Genomic DNA, 16,653 nt, shown 5'->3' with positions numbered 1-16,653 from the left:
GTGGGACTGGATTTTTTTTTTTTAAGGTTATTTATTTTGAGAGAGAGAACACACATGCACACACGCATGCAGAAACAGGAGAAGGTCAGAGAGGAGAAAAAGAATCCCAAGCAGGCTCCATGCCATCAGCCCAGAGCCGGATATGGGGCTCAAACTCACTAACTGTGAGATCGTAACCCGAGCCAAGATGAAGAGTCCAACGCTTAACCAACTGAGCCACCCAGGCACCCCAGATCAGGTTTTTAATACAAGCTGCTTTTATTAGCTATGTAACCAAATGCAAGCTACTTAATCCCTACAAACCTCAGTTGCTTTAGTTTCCTCTTCTGTAAAATAGGCACAATACCCTACACAAGGTAAATGTGATCATTAAATTATATAAGGGAGAAAAAATACCCAGCATATTACCTGATATACAACTTATTAGGTCCCTTTTGTCTTTCCATCCTCATCCCCTACTAGTTCTCAGACCTGAGACAAATTATCCTCTTGAGTCTTGATTTCTTCATTCTTAAAATAATGCAACATGACACACCTATGCACTATAGGTTAAATAAAATAGTATAATTCTGTTTACAGAAGTATAGTGTAACAATACTTATAGAGATTTTTGCTATAAATTCAAAATAAAACAAGGATGACACATTAGAAAACTGGGATATGTTAAAAAATTCTAAAACAAAGGCTAGAAAATATGAGCATCAGCAGAAACTGTCAACCTTGAAGGACATGATCACAAGGCAAATCAAGATCATAATCTTCAGTCAGCCAAGAATTGAAGTTTACTATAAAAAATCTATCAGTCACAGTTCTTTCAAAATGTGCATATCTAAGAAAAAGCACAATCTATACCATTATAAAAACAGGCATATTCTAAAAGGACCCAGATAACTGCTTAAATGGAGGAAGGAGAGGGAGTTGTATTGGAGCTTTATAAACCAAAGCATTCTTACAGCATCTTCATACAGAGATCAATGGTCCATTTATTAAAACATTAAACTCTTAGATAAACAGAGTAACAGTTTGACAAAAAAGATTCTGTATAATTGTTCTCTACACTAAAGATATGCATAATTGCCCACGACACTAAATTTTATAATAAATAAAATAAGAAATGTGAACTTGCTTTAGTCTCTTTTATCTTCAATATTCTACAACCTAAAGTTTGATTTTTGATAGCCTATGGGTTAAGAATGAAACGAAGATGGGGCACCTGGGTGTCTCAGCTGGTTGAGCATCTGACTTCGGCTCAGGTCCTGAACTCATGGTTTGTGAGTTTGAGCCCCACACTGGGCTCGATGCTGTCAGCACAGAGCCTGCTTCGGATCCTCTGTCCCCCTCTCTCTGCCCCTACCCCACTTGCACTCTCTCAAAAATAAACATTTTTTAAAAAATTGAATGAAACATAAGAGGAGAAAAGAGGAGGAGCTTCAGGAAGAAGATGGGGAGGGAAAGGAAGAACAGGAGGAAAAGGAAAAGAAGAAATTATAGAGACTGCATGTGACCCGCAAACCTGAAATATTTTTTACTGAAATCATTTGCCAACTCCTGAATATAACCTCTTGCTGCTTCTACTTCTGAATCTTAAGCTATACACCAACATCATCACCAAAGCCTTTATCAACCCAATTAAATTCTAAATTCCATTCTAAAAAAATTTTAAAAACAACATAGTATCTTACTCCTTATTAGAATATCATACTCCTGGCTTGTCCTCTATCCTTACTAGATTCAGTTCAAAAACTAATCACTCACTACTTGTACCCTCCAAAAACTAAAACTATAAAGATGACTAGGATACAGTCCCTGCCACCAAAAAACTTACAGGAGCAGACAAAAACAGTCAATTTACCTAAAACAGAGTATTATGACATAAGCATGTATTGGATGACCAAGGGAACAAATTGGGGGCACTTACAGCAACCTTTAAGGTTTTGAAAGGTTTCTTAGGGGAGATGGACCCAACCCAGAGGGATGAATAAAAGGAAAAACGGCGTCAACAAAGGTGTGAAATTGCAAGATATCTGTAAGAACTACATGCTACTCAGTATTCCCAGTCATAGGAAGAGTTACAAGCAGAAGTACATAGGCACAGGTCACAGAAGGCCTAACAGTTATGGTAAAGAGCTTAGACTTTAGAGCCAATAAAGGGATTTAAGCAAGAGAACAATGTGGACATATACACCTACTGGATAGATGTTGTAGCTGCTGAGTAAGACAGGTTTACTAGATGGGTGATACAGAAACCAGTTGTCCAGGTGAGATCAGGCTCTGAACTAAGGCGGTAATAGTAGGAATGGGGAGATGAATTCCAGAAATATTTAGAAACATTTAATTGGGGCTATGAAGGATAAGGGAGAAGAAATGACTAAGGGCACAATAATATGCAATGGGAAAAAGACGGTCTCTTCAACAAATGGTATTAGGAAAACCAGACAGCTACATGCTAAAGAATGAAACTGAACCACTTTTTTACACCATACACAAAAATAAACTTAAAATGGATTAAAGATTTAAATGTAAGACCTGAAACCATAAAAGTCCTAGAAGACAGGACAGGTAGAACTTTCTCTGATATCAGCCATAGCAACATTTTTCTAGATATGTCTCCTGAGGCAAGGGAAATAAAAGCAAAAATAAACTATTAGCACTACATCAAAACAAAAAGCTTCTGCACAGCAGAGGAAACAAAACTAAAAGACAACCTACTGAATGGGGTATTTCCAAAGACCTAGTCAATAAAGGGTCAGTATACAAAATGTATAAAGAACTTACACAATGCAAGACCAAAAAAAACCCAAGTAATCCAATTAAAAAACAGAACATTTTGCAAAGAAGACACAGAAATGGCCAACAGACACCTGAAAAGATGCTCGACATCACTGATCATCAGGGAAATGCAGATCATAACCACAATTAGATATCACCTCACATCTATCAGAATGGCTAAATCAAAAACACAAGAAACAAGTGTTGGCAAGGATGTGGAGTAAAAGGTGGGAATGCAAACTGGTGCACCTCTGTGAAAAACAGTATGGAGGTTCTTCAAAAAATTAAAAACCGAATTACCATATGATCCAGTAATTCCACTACTATTTACCCAAAGAATACAGAAACACTAACCCAAAAGGATACACACACCACTATGTTTATTGCAGCATTATGTAAAATAGCCAAATTATCAAGTGTCCACTGACAGATGAATGGATAAAGAAGATGTGGTATATATACACGATAGAATATTAGCCATAAAAAAAAATAAAATCTTGCCATATGCAACACGGGCAGATCTAGAGGGTATAAATACTAAGTGAAATAAGTCAGAGAAAGACAAATACCATATGATTTCACTCATATGTGGAATTCAAGAAACGAAACAAAGAAAAACAAAAGAGACAAACCAAAAACAGACTATTAGCTATAGAGAATATAAACTGATAATTACCAGAGGGGAGGTTAGAGGCAGGATGGGTAAAACTGGTGAAGAGGATTAAGAGCACACTTATCATGGGGCACCTGGCTGGCTCAGTCGGTTGAGCATCCAACTTCAGCTCAGGTCATGATCTCACAGTTTCATAAGTTCAAGCCCTGAGTCGGGCTCTGTGCTGACGGCTCAGAGCCTGGAGTCTGCTTCAGATTCTGTCTCCCTCTCTCTCTTCCCTTCCCCTGCTCACGCGCTCTCTCTCTCAAAAATAAACATTAAAAATTAAAAAAAAAAAAAACAAACAGTGCTCAGTCATGAGCACGGAATAACATACAAAATAGTTTGAATCACTGAACTGTACACCTGAAACTAAGGTAACACTGTATATTAACTATACTGGAATTAAAATAAAAAAAAAAAAAAAAAAAAAAGAAAGAAAAAAAGAAGGGCACCTGGGTGGCTCAGTCAATGAAGTGTTCAACTCTTGGTTTCGGCTCAAGCCATGATCTCACGGCTTCATGGGTTCGAGCCCCACATGGGATTCTGTGCTGGCAGCAGGGAGCCTGCTTGGGATTCTCTCTCTCTCTCTCTCTCTCTCTCTCTCTCTCTCTCTCTCAATCTCTCTCTGCCCCTCCCCCACTCACACTGTCTCTGTCTCTCTCAAAATAAATAAATAAACTTTTATAAACAAATGAAATTTTTAAAAAGAGAAAGAAGACTAACGGCACATATTCATTAGCCAGTATGACTGGATATATGGTAGTACATTTGTTACAAGACTACAAGAAGAGATGATTTTAACTTTGTGTGGAAGGGGACACAGAATGGAAGAGGTTAGAAGTATATGGGGAAAATGGGTTCTGTTTTGGACCTTTTGAATGTGAGGAAAACCTAAATGTAGAAAATCTGTATGTAGATAGCCAGTAGCTAGTCAAATTTACAAGTTTGGAACTCACAAGAGAGCTTCATCCTGTAGATATTTCAGAGTCATCAGCATATAGGTAACAGTTTAAGCCAATAGAGTGAGCAAGACTACTTAAGGAAAGAATCTTAGAAAGTTCAGTAAGTCAAGGAGCCAACCCTAAGGAATACCAACAGTTACTGAGAAAGCAGAAACAATAAAGATTTCATCTTAAATATCAGCTGATTTCCATAGCTTCAAAAATCTCTTCCAGCTGAACAACTGGGAAGAACACAAAAACCACAAAACGTGTTCATTAATACACCTTATCTAATGGACAAAGTAAAAATTAAGAAATTCAGTAGAAGAGGACTTTCCAGGTAAGAGGCATAGCATATCAAAAAAACAGGAGCAAGACAGTACAGTATGTTTGGGGACTTGTTCATTTGGTCTTACAGTAGGTATACATGCTAGAAAGGCCTTAAAAAGAGGTGTGAAACTAAGGCCTACAAGAACACTGGGAGGGAACAATCAAGGAAGACTGTGCTTTTGACATCATGAACCATTTTTAAGCTCTCCTTCCACAACACATCCACATCTCCTTTAGGTCTCAGCTCAAGCATTAATGCCTCCAAGCATCTGTCTCTTGCCAGTTCCCCTAGGCAGATCAGGCCACACCAACCTCCATCCTCCCAATGCCCCTTGTTCATGCCCCACTATGGCATTTATCCTACCATGCTATGGCAATGTGTGGCATGTCTGTCTCCCAAATGTATCGACTCTAAACTCCTTAAGAGCAGGGAATTTTAATTTTTGTAGTCCATACTTACAGCACCCCCTCACCGCCACCTAACAATCACTCAATATGTATTTTGGTGGTTTTTTTAAGTTTATTTATTTTATTTTGAGAGGGGGTGGGGGATCCCAAGCAGGCTCCATGTTTATCAGCCCAGGGCCAAAAGCCAGGCTCCATCCCATGAACCATGAGATCATGACCTAAGCCGAAACCAAGAGTCAGACACTGAGCCACCCAAGTGGCCCTGTATTTGTTGAACAAATGTTTTAAACCTATCTGAAGCAGACAGGACTACTAGCTCTTTGGCCTTGGTATGTGTTGCAGTTGTGGATTTATGTTCTTTGTTTTGCTTTACTTATGATAATATTACATAAATTTCTATTCCAAATGTAAAATGAGTGTGAGGAGATACAGCTCAGAAAAATACTGCATAACAAAAGAACAGCATACAGGAAAAATTTGCTCTAAACAATTCATAAGTAAAATAAAAATAATAGTAGTCACGGCTGTCATATTAAGCACCAATTATATATGTGCCAGTGAGTGTTCCAGGTTCTTTGTCCTTTTTATCTCATTTAACCCATACAACAAATCAACAATGGAGTATTATCACCCTTTTACATATGTGCACATCATTTATCTCACTTCTACTCTGTCTTGGTTATAAGTTACAGGTGGAAAACTGAGTTTTGTCAGAATAATGAAAAGCAAACACTGTATACTGCATTCTCTACTTCAATATAGCCTCGTTTCATTTTGAGCTAGCCAGCACAGTTACTGTGGGACCAAGTCTCATAAATTCACTAGGAGAAAGTCCTCTAGCACATTCTCTGTCCCACTATATCCCACAATCTTCAAGTTTCAAGGGAGAAATTGTGAACTGTCCATATAACCCTCCTCCAAGAGCAACTCTTCAGAAAAGCAATAAATCAAATATGACAAGCTTTTTACCTCTGTGTGGGGATTTCAATTTTGTAAACTAGGATGGTAAAAACCCTAACATTTATATAATACTTTCCAGTTTAAAAAGTATTTCCACATTTATTATCTCACTTGAGACCCATTTTACAGACAAGCAAACTGAAGCTCCAACAGATTTTAATGAATCTGGATTTCACATCTCTTAGACAAAAAATTCTTGATGTCTAGGTTGTAAAATTCTGATATGTATAACTGAGGACTTCCTATCCATGGTACTCTCTGTACATCAGATGACAGACCCTCCTGTACAACCAGGAAAGGATCAATGTACTAGGCAGACTACCTGCAAAAAGACACACACAAATTCTGACGAAAAGAATGAAGTGACCTATCAAAACAGGAAATGAAGTTCTACGTTGGTATAACAAAGAATTAGTATCTAATAAATACAGAGCTAGCAATGAGGAAAAAGCTCTAAGAAAGTGCTGTTCCAAAGCTCACAAAGGCTGCTATTACCCCCTCCCATTCCTATTTCCAAGTATGATTGATCCACATCTGGATAATCTCATCAGCCATAAATGCAAGCTGGCTTCTTGCTATCTAGACTACCCTGTGTGTGTGTACACATGCTCATCTACTGAGGTATACATATAATTTTACTTACATATACATATAAGTAAAAAATATAGCCAGATATTGGGATTATAGACAATAATTTTGCTTCCTTTTACTTTTTGTAATTTCCAATTTCTACCACATGCATGTTATTTTAATGGTAGAAAAAAATAAGAATGATAAGAATATGGCCAGAGAATACTTACACTATGATTCTATTTACATAAAATTGCAACAGTAAAAAAATAAATTGTTTAAAGATATGCACTTCTTTGGTAAAACTATAAAGACAAGAAAGCGATCCACACAAAATTCAGGAAAGCAGTTACTTACTAGGAATAGAGAAGGAGAGAGATTCAATCAGGCAGGGAATAACAAAAGGCTTTAAAGGTACTAAAAATTTCCTTTTTAAGCTAAGTAGGAAAAAGATAGGTCTTCAATTTGTTACCATACTTTAAAATAAAGATGTATATTATTCACACCTTTATACATACGATTTATTCTGCAATGTAAAAAGAAGATACAAACAGGGTTGGAAAATCAGAATTTGGGGGCTGTTTACTGTGACCTTAAACAATTCATTTAAACCCTCAGAGCAGTTTTTCTTCTTATTTTATAGACGAGGAAGCTACAGCTAACATATGTTTAGCACTTTACTGATTAAAGTTCCTAGACTACAGTACAAACATGTAAATAGATAAACTGTGAGATGATAATACAAAGTAATCCCTCTTTATTAAATTATAGAACATCGTTATACCAAGAACTCAATGGTAGGACACACAAGGCTATTTACATTCTAATATCTTCTTGTCTCATAATAATGGCAACAATTAATGTTTTTTAATATGTACTATGTAATCAACCCACTATGTTAAATACTTTCCATGGATTATTTTGTTTAATCCTCAAAACAACCCTATGAAATTAAAATTAGTTCTCTCATGCCCACTTTACAGATAAGACTATTGTGCCCAAGGTCACACAGCTAGCAGTATATGGTGGACTCAATTCAGAAGCCACACCTTTCACCACACCAAGTTATGCCTCACTTTTCTCAATTTAAGATTATTTATTTATTTAGAGAGAGAGAGCACAAACGGGAGGGGCAGAAGGGGAGACAGAGAATCCCAAGCAAACTCCGTGCTGTCAACGCAGTGCCCAACATGGGGCTCAATCCCACAAACCAGGAGATCATGACCTGAGTAGAAACCAGGAGTTGGGCATTAACTGACTGAGACACCCAGGCTCCCCTCTCACTATATTTAATTCATCTATCTCTCCCAACAACGAAAGACTCCTTCACAACTGTTTTTTGTTCATTTTTATTTCCCTGGCACTTAGCAGGCAATAAGTAAATAAACATTGAACAAATAGTTCACATACATACAGTGTTTTCAAGGCATAACGTTATTTCAGGACATGAACTGATTTGTTTCCCTTGATGGCCTTGCAAAACATAAAAGTGTTTGTTTGTTTTTACTATTTTAACCATTTTTAAGTGTGCAATTCAGGAGAAGTACATTCACAATGTTGTCCAACCATTATCACTAAGTATGAAAGGTTTTGAATGACTTTACTGAAATCAATCACTCAGCTATCAATAGGTAGAATGGGGATTTGAACCCAGGACTCTGCACCCCTAAATTCACAGGCTATTCATTCTACCGAGGGGCCTATCAATACTTCCATCTGCTCTCTCCTTCTTACCAGAATATCAGAAGAATTAAACACACACTTTATATAATTTCTACTGCACAGGTGCCCACAGCTGTGAGGGGGGAAAAATCCACCAAGACGCTTCTCCCAGGTGATTAGTTTTCATTTTGAGCTTTCAAAAGCTAGAGCTTTAACATAAATATCTCACCTCTAGCTCAAGCCTGCAGATCCGCAAAAGCAATGTCTGCACCCCAAAGTTATGAGAAGAAATGCTTGCATTAGATTACACTCTCACTGAATTACAGGTAACTGCTCAAACCTGGCTTTTATTGTAATACAGCTTCCTTATAACAAAACACTTTCAATCCCAAGGATAAGTCAAATCTTCCATCATTCTACCTATTTTGGAACAACAACAACAAAAAAAGGATTCTAAGTATTGGGCATTTTTACATGCTCAACTGTGAAAGCCAAGGAAAATGGATTGTTTACGAGCTGAAGTCTGAAGCTTGAACAAGCAAACAAAAATCATTTTGATCCTGTTGATGCCAATTTTATCCTCTTTACATCCCTCCTCATGTTTTCTCAGTCTGAGCTCTAATCAACAGCTACTTCATGTTTAACATATCATAGTTAATGCAATTAAGTGCAGAAAATTGTTTCCCTAAAACTGTTTCCCCCCAATCACACCCCTCTCTACCTTCCAGGATCACTATTCTGCCATAAGAATGAGCATATCATGAAGCTTTAAATAAAATTGCTGATGAATAGATGGAGACACTGTTTCTGCAGTTAATGCAATGTTCCTATATCAACACCAACTCCTAAAAAAAACACAAAAATGATTCTATATGCTTTACCTAGCCACATCAGACAGAATTCTGACCATCTGAATTCCTTTAGAAGAAAATTCAATCTAAAGAAATATAGTCCAATTATTTTAAATCTTATCAAGTAATGTCAAAAGAGAATCAAATGAAAAACTCCATCAATACCAAACCATTTCACCAATGAATATTTATGACATTTCTGTATTTCCTGTCTTCTCTCTGTTTACATAAAGCAGTGGTGCCAAGATTCATCTCAGGATTATTAGCCTGCAATACAATGATGGGCCTAATTGCCTTGCAAACCAGGACACCAATAAATGGAGTCTTCAGACAATCAATTTTAAGAGGAGAGGAAAAAAAAAAAAGGCCTAAGCTCTTTCTACATACATGCACTTTGCCTAAGAAATAAATTCAGCCTCATATTTTTCAGTCTCATTTATGGGTTCTCAAGCAAGAAATGCTCCCTTAAATATCTCAACTCATCAAATCTATTTAATTCCAAATTCCAGGACTAATTTTCAAATGCACCAAGGAGAGGGTGGGAAGAAGCAGGCAGAGACTTCATATAGAAAGATATCTATCACATTTCAGATTTATCTTCTCCATCTTTAGTTTGAGAGGTTTTTTTTCCTCAAAGTTTCTTTTTATGATAAATGAATAGAAAACACCCTCCCGTCGCGCCCCCCCCTTAATTCTACTTTAACTGAAGCCCCTCTTAACTTCACCTTTCAGGTTGATTTACTTCCAAATATGATACTAATACAAATGAAACAAAAAGATCGAACTAACAGCTTAAGACATCCTCTAGGAAAGAAAGTCTTTAATGTACCTTCTCTGTCCCCTGCAAAGTCCCCTCTGATTACTGTCCCTCCCCTAACCACAGCCTCCAAAGCTGTCCATTTAAGTACAACCCCTTACCCTCTGTGTCTCTTGGAGGACATAAGAATCTTTCCTCTCTAGAATCATCCAACCCACTTCTTCCCAGCCCTGCTCACCGCCCCACTCCATCCTCCCTGCCCCATCCGCACCTGCAACTCCAGGTTTCCCACTCCTTAAATAGCTTCTTTGCCACCTCACCATCAGCAACCACCCCTCCAGTCCTACCAGTTCATCTCAGACACTCCTTTTCCAAAACTCCCTCCACCACCTTGGAAAGGGGCATTTTCTTCAAGATACCATCCCCCAACCTTGTGCACCACCTGCCACTATTCTTTCACTGTGTCTAGCCCAGCAGCGTCTTCTGAGCCCTCTGACTCAACCCCGCACCCAGGGAGCCACCATGCCTTTTCCAGTGGCTCTAAAATCACCCTAAATCCCATCCCCTGTGTCCCCCTCCAATTTCAATCTCTGCCTGCCCATTTTGGGCCTAACTTCTAATTTACCCCCCTCCTGCCAGCTCACCATCATACTCCTCTCATTGAAAGTCCCACCCCCACCAAGCTCCTATTCCAACCTCCATAAGCACTCCCCAGAAAAACCCCCAATTCTACCTGCTCTGCTCTCCTAACCCACGCTATTCCATAAGTCTCCACAAATTACACCACCCCCAGAGGGCAAACGCCCACTTCAAGCTCAGGTCTCAACCCATGCCAAGCCCCTTACTCCCAGCCCCTACCACCTACTTTAGTCTGCCTTAGGTCCATCCCAAATTCCACCCTCCTGAATTAACACCCCTCCCCCAGGGTCCTATCCAACCCTGCAATCCCACTGTCTATTGAAATCATCTCCCCACCTTGCACCCCGGCTGGATCCCAAGCTGTCAACTGCTCCAAGCCAACCCCAAATCCATCACCCTCATTCAGTCCCCTCCCCCATTAAAAGCCATCCCACTCCAGTCTCATCATCCATGTCGCCCAAAAACATCCCAAATTCCACCCCGACCTCCCAAGCTCACGCTCCTGTCCCATATCGGGTCAATCGCTATTAAAAGTCCCCTTCCCTCGTCGCCGCCCCCCCCCAACCTGCTTGGGTCCCACCCTCACCCCACCCCCAGCCCGCGCCTGGACAAGTCTCCCCTGCCAACCCGCCGTTCCATCGCGATCTCAACCCCCTTCCCCCAACCCGCGCGGGGGCTCCGCAGCCCCCACTCTCGTTCTCCTTAAGTACCACCGGCCCAGGCTCCGAGAGAGCGGACCAGGAGAGGGGGGGAGGTCTCCTCACCGGCGAGCCGCTGCAGGCGAAAACGGCGGCGGAGGCGGCGATGCCCTTGTCTTCTCTGGAGGCTACAGCGACGACGCTCTCACTCCCTCGCCTGTGTCCAGTAAGGTGGCGGATGGCGCGCAGGGACCGAGAGCCTCCTCCTCAGATTCGGCTCTGAATCCTCTGCAGTAGCCGACGAAGAGCCCGACGGGTGGGGGGAGGGGACGCTCGGCTGCGGGCGAAGGAGGAGGAGGCGGAGGGAGGGGGCGGGGGACCGCTAAGAAGGGCGGGGAAGGAGGAGCCTGCGCGGCGCCGCGACACGTCCCACAGCCTCAGCGCGCCGGGACCACAATTCCCGGCATGCCCTGCTCCGGCTCGCGCCTGGCCTGCGCGGCCTGCGCCTTCAGCCGCGCGTCCTATGCAGAGTGGCCGCGCCCGCCCTGGTCACGGACAATGGAGTAAAGTCAACCATCCCTTAGCGGCCTTTGTAAACTCAGAAACCATTTGTGAGGAAAGTTAGGTCTCCCCGAGCCCTCTTCTCAAAGTAGCGATGTTTGCAACGTCTCCAACCTCTTTACACACACATACACCCGCCGCCGCCCCCTGCTGGACTACACTTCCCAGCATGCTCCCACAGTCTCCCGCCCTCCTTCCGGACCCTTCTCAGAGGCGGTACTAGAGTTCCCAGGGGGTGGTGCCTGCGAAATGCTGGGAGATGCAGTTCTCGTTTCTTCCTCCATGTTAAGAAAAAGAAGTGAAAGAGAGGAAAAAAGGAAGGAATAAGCCAACCCACTGAGGATAGGCCTAGATGGGTTAGATCACCTGTGAGTCTGTACTCTCAACGTCAGCCCCGTTGCCACTGTCACACCAGAGCTAATTCAGCAGCTCCCTCCTGGTCTCCCTGCAAATCAGAGGACGATTTGGCAACTTAAATGCAAATGTGAAAAGAGGTTGCTTTTCGACCGGGCTCCATTACTTTAATTTTTTTTACCTTAAAAAGAGAATGAAACATTTTGAAAAAGATGAATGCACAAGGTGCATTGAGGTTTTTGATTATCGGGGTATTGTAAATGTCCATTTGTATATACAAACAATACAGTAGTAAGCAGCTATTTGAAATGATGATGTAGATCTATTTATTGACACGAAAAGCTATTCACCATTTATTCTGGAGGGAAACACATTGATTACAGAACAGCATGTTTAAATGGTCCAATTTACGTGAAGTTTGAGACGATAGTCTATAAAAGCATGGTGAGACTTAAGCAAAGAGGTTCCCCAAATACTATCAGTGATTATCTTGGAGGAAAGGGTGTCAGATTTCAAGTAATTCTTATTTTCTTATTGCCTGAACTGTTTAAAAAAGAACATCTAATTTTTTAAGTTATAAGACTATTTTCAAAAAATTTCCAAAATCCAACAACAATTCTTTGCTGTCTAAAAGCTTACCACGGCTTCCTGTTGCCCTCGGTGGTGCTCCGGGATGAGGCCTGTCTGGTTTTTCTGTGAGCTCAACAGTTCCACTATTAAAACAAATAATGGTGGTTATTTACAATTAATAAAAAACCATTAAATTAGTAGAATGTTTTCTATTCTCATTACCTATTCTCAAATTTTTACTTCTTCCGGTCTTTCCAAAGCCATTTCCTCCTTTTCTCCTCATTCTTGAAATTCAAACCAAAATCCTACCTTCCCTAGAATGAATTTTAGGCACATTAATTTTCTTCCTATCTGAATTCTTATAGCACTGGTTTTTAATCTCTGGGCCAGAGATCTCTGTGGAGATGGGGAGTGAGGAGGGAGGAACAGAGTTACTGTAAAGGGTCTGCAAAGCTCTCCTTAAACAAAACATTGTCTATTGACTGAATAAGTCTTATACTTAAAAAAATAATTTTTCTTCTGTGTCCAACTCTCCTAGCATATGGAACATGGCATCAGATGATTCCCCTATTTAGCATAAATCCTGTTATGATATTTTAGATTTAGGATATTGTTATTCCTTGATGTTCTGAACACTAGAACATTCAAGCTCCACTAGCCAGCCCACTGGAGAACCTCAAGCGTACGTGAGAAAGGCCAGGTTCCTTGTATCAGAGGTTAATGTGGTCTACAGCCCTGCTGCAATCAGTCTCTTCAGCTTCACCCCACGTAACTCTAGTTACACTTCTGTTCCTTATGACTCACTCTGCCCAAATATATCGGGTACTGTCGTTTTCTTTTGTTTTTTTTTTAAGATTTTTTTTTTCAGTAATCTCTACACCTAATGTAAGGCTCAAACTCACAACCCTGAGATCAAAAGTTGCACATTCCACCAACTGAACCAGCCAGGTGCCGCGGGCACTATCATTTTCAAACTGCCTATCTCATTTTCATCCTTTTTGCCCAGCCTTAAAAGCCCAGTCCCATACATACATTTCCCCAAATATCATAGCCCCTCTGCTCCCTTTTTTTAAATTTTTAAAAAAATTTTTAGTGTTTATTTTTGAGAGAGAGAGAGACAGAGCACGAGTGGGGGAGGGGCAGAGAGAGGGGGAGACACAGAATCCAAAGCAGGCTCTAGGCTCTGAGCTGTCAGCACAGAGCCCAACATGGGTCTCTAACCTGTGGATCGCAAGATCATGACCAGAGCCAAAGTCGGACACTTAAACAACTGAGCCACCCAAGTGCCCCTCTCTTTTCTGAGCTGAGTAAGAAAAGTGCCTGTGACATGTTTGCTATGTGACAGGGAAGTCCCTTCCCCTCCCTAAGTGTTGCATTGCCCAGGCCCTCTTCTAAACCCTCTTTACTCCCCTCCTCCTTCTTTTTCCCTTTTGTCCTACTGGAAGAAAGAGGGGGGCTGGGTGAAGATCAGAATTAGAAGGGATCTGGTCTGGCCAGGAAGTAAAGCATTATCAGGTTTAGGGTCACAGGGATGAGAAAGTTTACCAGACTATCCTAAATTAGACCCTGCCTTAAACATGCTGGGTGACCTTTAGTAAGTCTCTTAACTGTCCTGAATCTCAGTGTTTACATCTGTAAAATGGAAGGAATGAATCCTGCCCTGTCCCCTCAAAACGTTATTAGGAGAATCCAATAAAGCGATGAGTATGAGTATTTGGAGACTGTAAAGTGACACTTACAGTGCAAACCCTTCATCTAATTTGAGAATTCTCTCTCCGAATTCCTGCCAACTGTTGGTATGTAAACTTTTTACTCAGAATTAGACCATTATTAATGGATTTATTAAAGTATTTAAGGAATCAACTCCATGAAGCCAATTTAATTCCTTGATAAATTTTCTGTATAGCACAGTTAAACAATTTCTAACTTTTCTAGATCTTTTTCTATATTGAATTTTCATCAAGATATATTCTTTTCTCCATCAATTTTACAAGAAAGGTCAGATTCTTCGGTTATCTTTTATCTTTACCAATTTTTACTGATTTTTGCTTCAGCTATTATGAACTTTCTAGTCATTATTTCCACCAATTCCACCTTTTCCTGGAAGCAGTTTGAGCCATTGTCAGTTTTATTTTGTGTTGATTATGTCTACCAAGTGGAATCTTCCCAGGGGTCAACTTTGCAATGTTTAATGTTACCAACAAAGATGGGATCATTCAGTTTGCTTTTCCATCCATAATAAATGTTTACCACATGTAGTTTTAGCCATTGTCAGTTTTATTTTGTGTTGATTATTTCTACCACATCTAATTTTTTTTTTTTTGTTTTCTGCAACCCAAGCAAAACACACTCAAGGACAAAATGACAGTGTCAAAACACTATCCGTTGCCTGTTATTATCTGATTAACTGGGACTGTGAGATGGTTTTGTCTCCACTGTGTTAATGACTTTGTTTGAGCTCCTCTTTCTCTCAAAGCATCTCTTTAAGAGCATTGGCACACATGTGTGGGCTGGACTCTTACTTAAGAATTGGTTGCAAAAAAAAAAAAAAAGTATTGCATTAGAATTGCAAGAAAATGGACATTACAGACCATGTTAGGAGAACCAGTTTTCATTGAGCCAGCTGCTGGGCTGGCATTTAAGATCCATTATGTCATTTAATCCTTCAGCCTAGACTTCCTTTACATGCCCATTTTATAGCAGAGAAGATTGAGGCCCAGAGAGAGGAAGAGATGGCCGAATTAGGATCAGAAACCAGGCCCTGGTTTAACACTTGGTGCAATTTGAATGTTTACAAGTTCCAAAAATTATGTAACTTAATTTTTAAACTTTTGCAATCATCTTAATGGAAAATTAAATTATAATTTTAGAGTTTAGCTAAGATAAACAAGAAAAATGCATGAATATAAACAAAGCATTCTCAAAGAGCTTTTTGTAAATTAAAAATAGAATTACCGGGGCGCCTGGGTGGCGCAGTCGGTTAAGCGTCCGACTTCAGCCAGGTCACGATCTCGCGGTCCGTGAGTTCGAGCCCCGCGTCGGGCTCTGGGCTGACGGCTCAGAGCCTGGAGCCTGTTTCCGATTCTGTGTCTCCCTCTCTCTCTGCCCCTCCCCCGTTCATGCTCTGTCTCTCTCTGTCCCAAAAATAAATAAACGTTGAAAAAAAAAATAGAATTACCATATGATCCAGTAATTCCACTGTTGGGTATTTACCCAAAGAAAACAAAAACACTAATTCAAAAAGATATATGCCCCCCTACGTTTATTTCAGCATTTATAATAACCAAAATGGAAGCAGCCCAAGTTTCCATCAATAGATGAATAGATAAAGAAGATATGGTGTGTGTGTGTGTGTGTGTGTGTGTGTGTATAATGGAATATTACTCAGTCATAAAAAAAAGAATGAAATCTTGCCATTTACAACCACATGGCTCTGGAGAGTATTATGCTAAGTGAAATAAGTCAGTCAGAGAAAGACAAATACCATATGATTTTACTCATATGTGGAATTTAAGAAACAAAATAAAAAAAGAGGCAAGCAAAAAAGAAAACCAGACGCTTAACTATAGAGAACAAATTGATAGTTACGGGGGGGGGGGGTGGAGACATGAGTGAAACAGGTAAGGGGATTAAGAGTACTAAGTGATGAGCACTGAGTAATGTATAGAATTGTTGAATCACTATATCATATACCTGAAACACTGCATGCTAATTATCCTGGAATTAAATTGTTAAATGTTTATTTAGTTTTGAGAGAGAGACAGACAGAACATGAGCTGGGGAGGGACAGAGAGAGAGGGAGACACAGAATCCAACGCAGGCTCCAGGCTCTGAGCTGTCAGCACAGCAGGGCTCGAACCCACGAACTACAAGATCATGACCTGAGCTGAAGTCGGCCGCTTCACCGACTAACCCACCTAGACACCCCTTGAATTAAAATGTTTTAAATATATTTAAATTTTTTTTAATGTTTATTTTTATTTTTGAG

The 16,653-nt window shown here is 40.2% G+C and overlaps 1 protein-coding gene across 2 annotated transcripts in view; it reads right to left on the bottom strand.

The window, feature by feature from the left end:
* The window catches only part of FAM168A (family with sequence similarity 168 member A), a 185,856-nt gene extending 174,347 nt beyond the window's left edge, over positions 1 to 11,509 (bottom strand). For both annotated transcript variants that reach the window (XM_047071197.1, XM_047071198.1), the window contains exon 1: positions 11,307 to 11,509. The gene's annotated coding sequence lies outside the window, so the exon portion shown is untranslated. The remainder of the gene's footprint in view (positions 1 to 11,306) is intronic.
* Between the last annotated feature and the right edge of the window lie 5,144 nt (positions 11,510 to 16,653).

This window comes from Lynx rufus, unplaced genomic scaffold (genome assembly GCF_022079265.1).
Source record: "Lynx rufus isolate CCGP_SWC_20201006 ecotype Redwood Valley unplaced genomic scaffold, mLynRuf1.p SCAF_9, whole genome shotgun sequence".
Lineage (NCBI taxonomy): Eukaryota > Metazoa > Chordata > Mammalia > Carnivora > Felidae > Lynx > Lynx rufus.
This window is presented reverse-complemented; position numbering and strand designations above follow the sequence as displayed.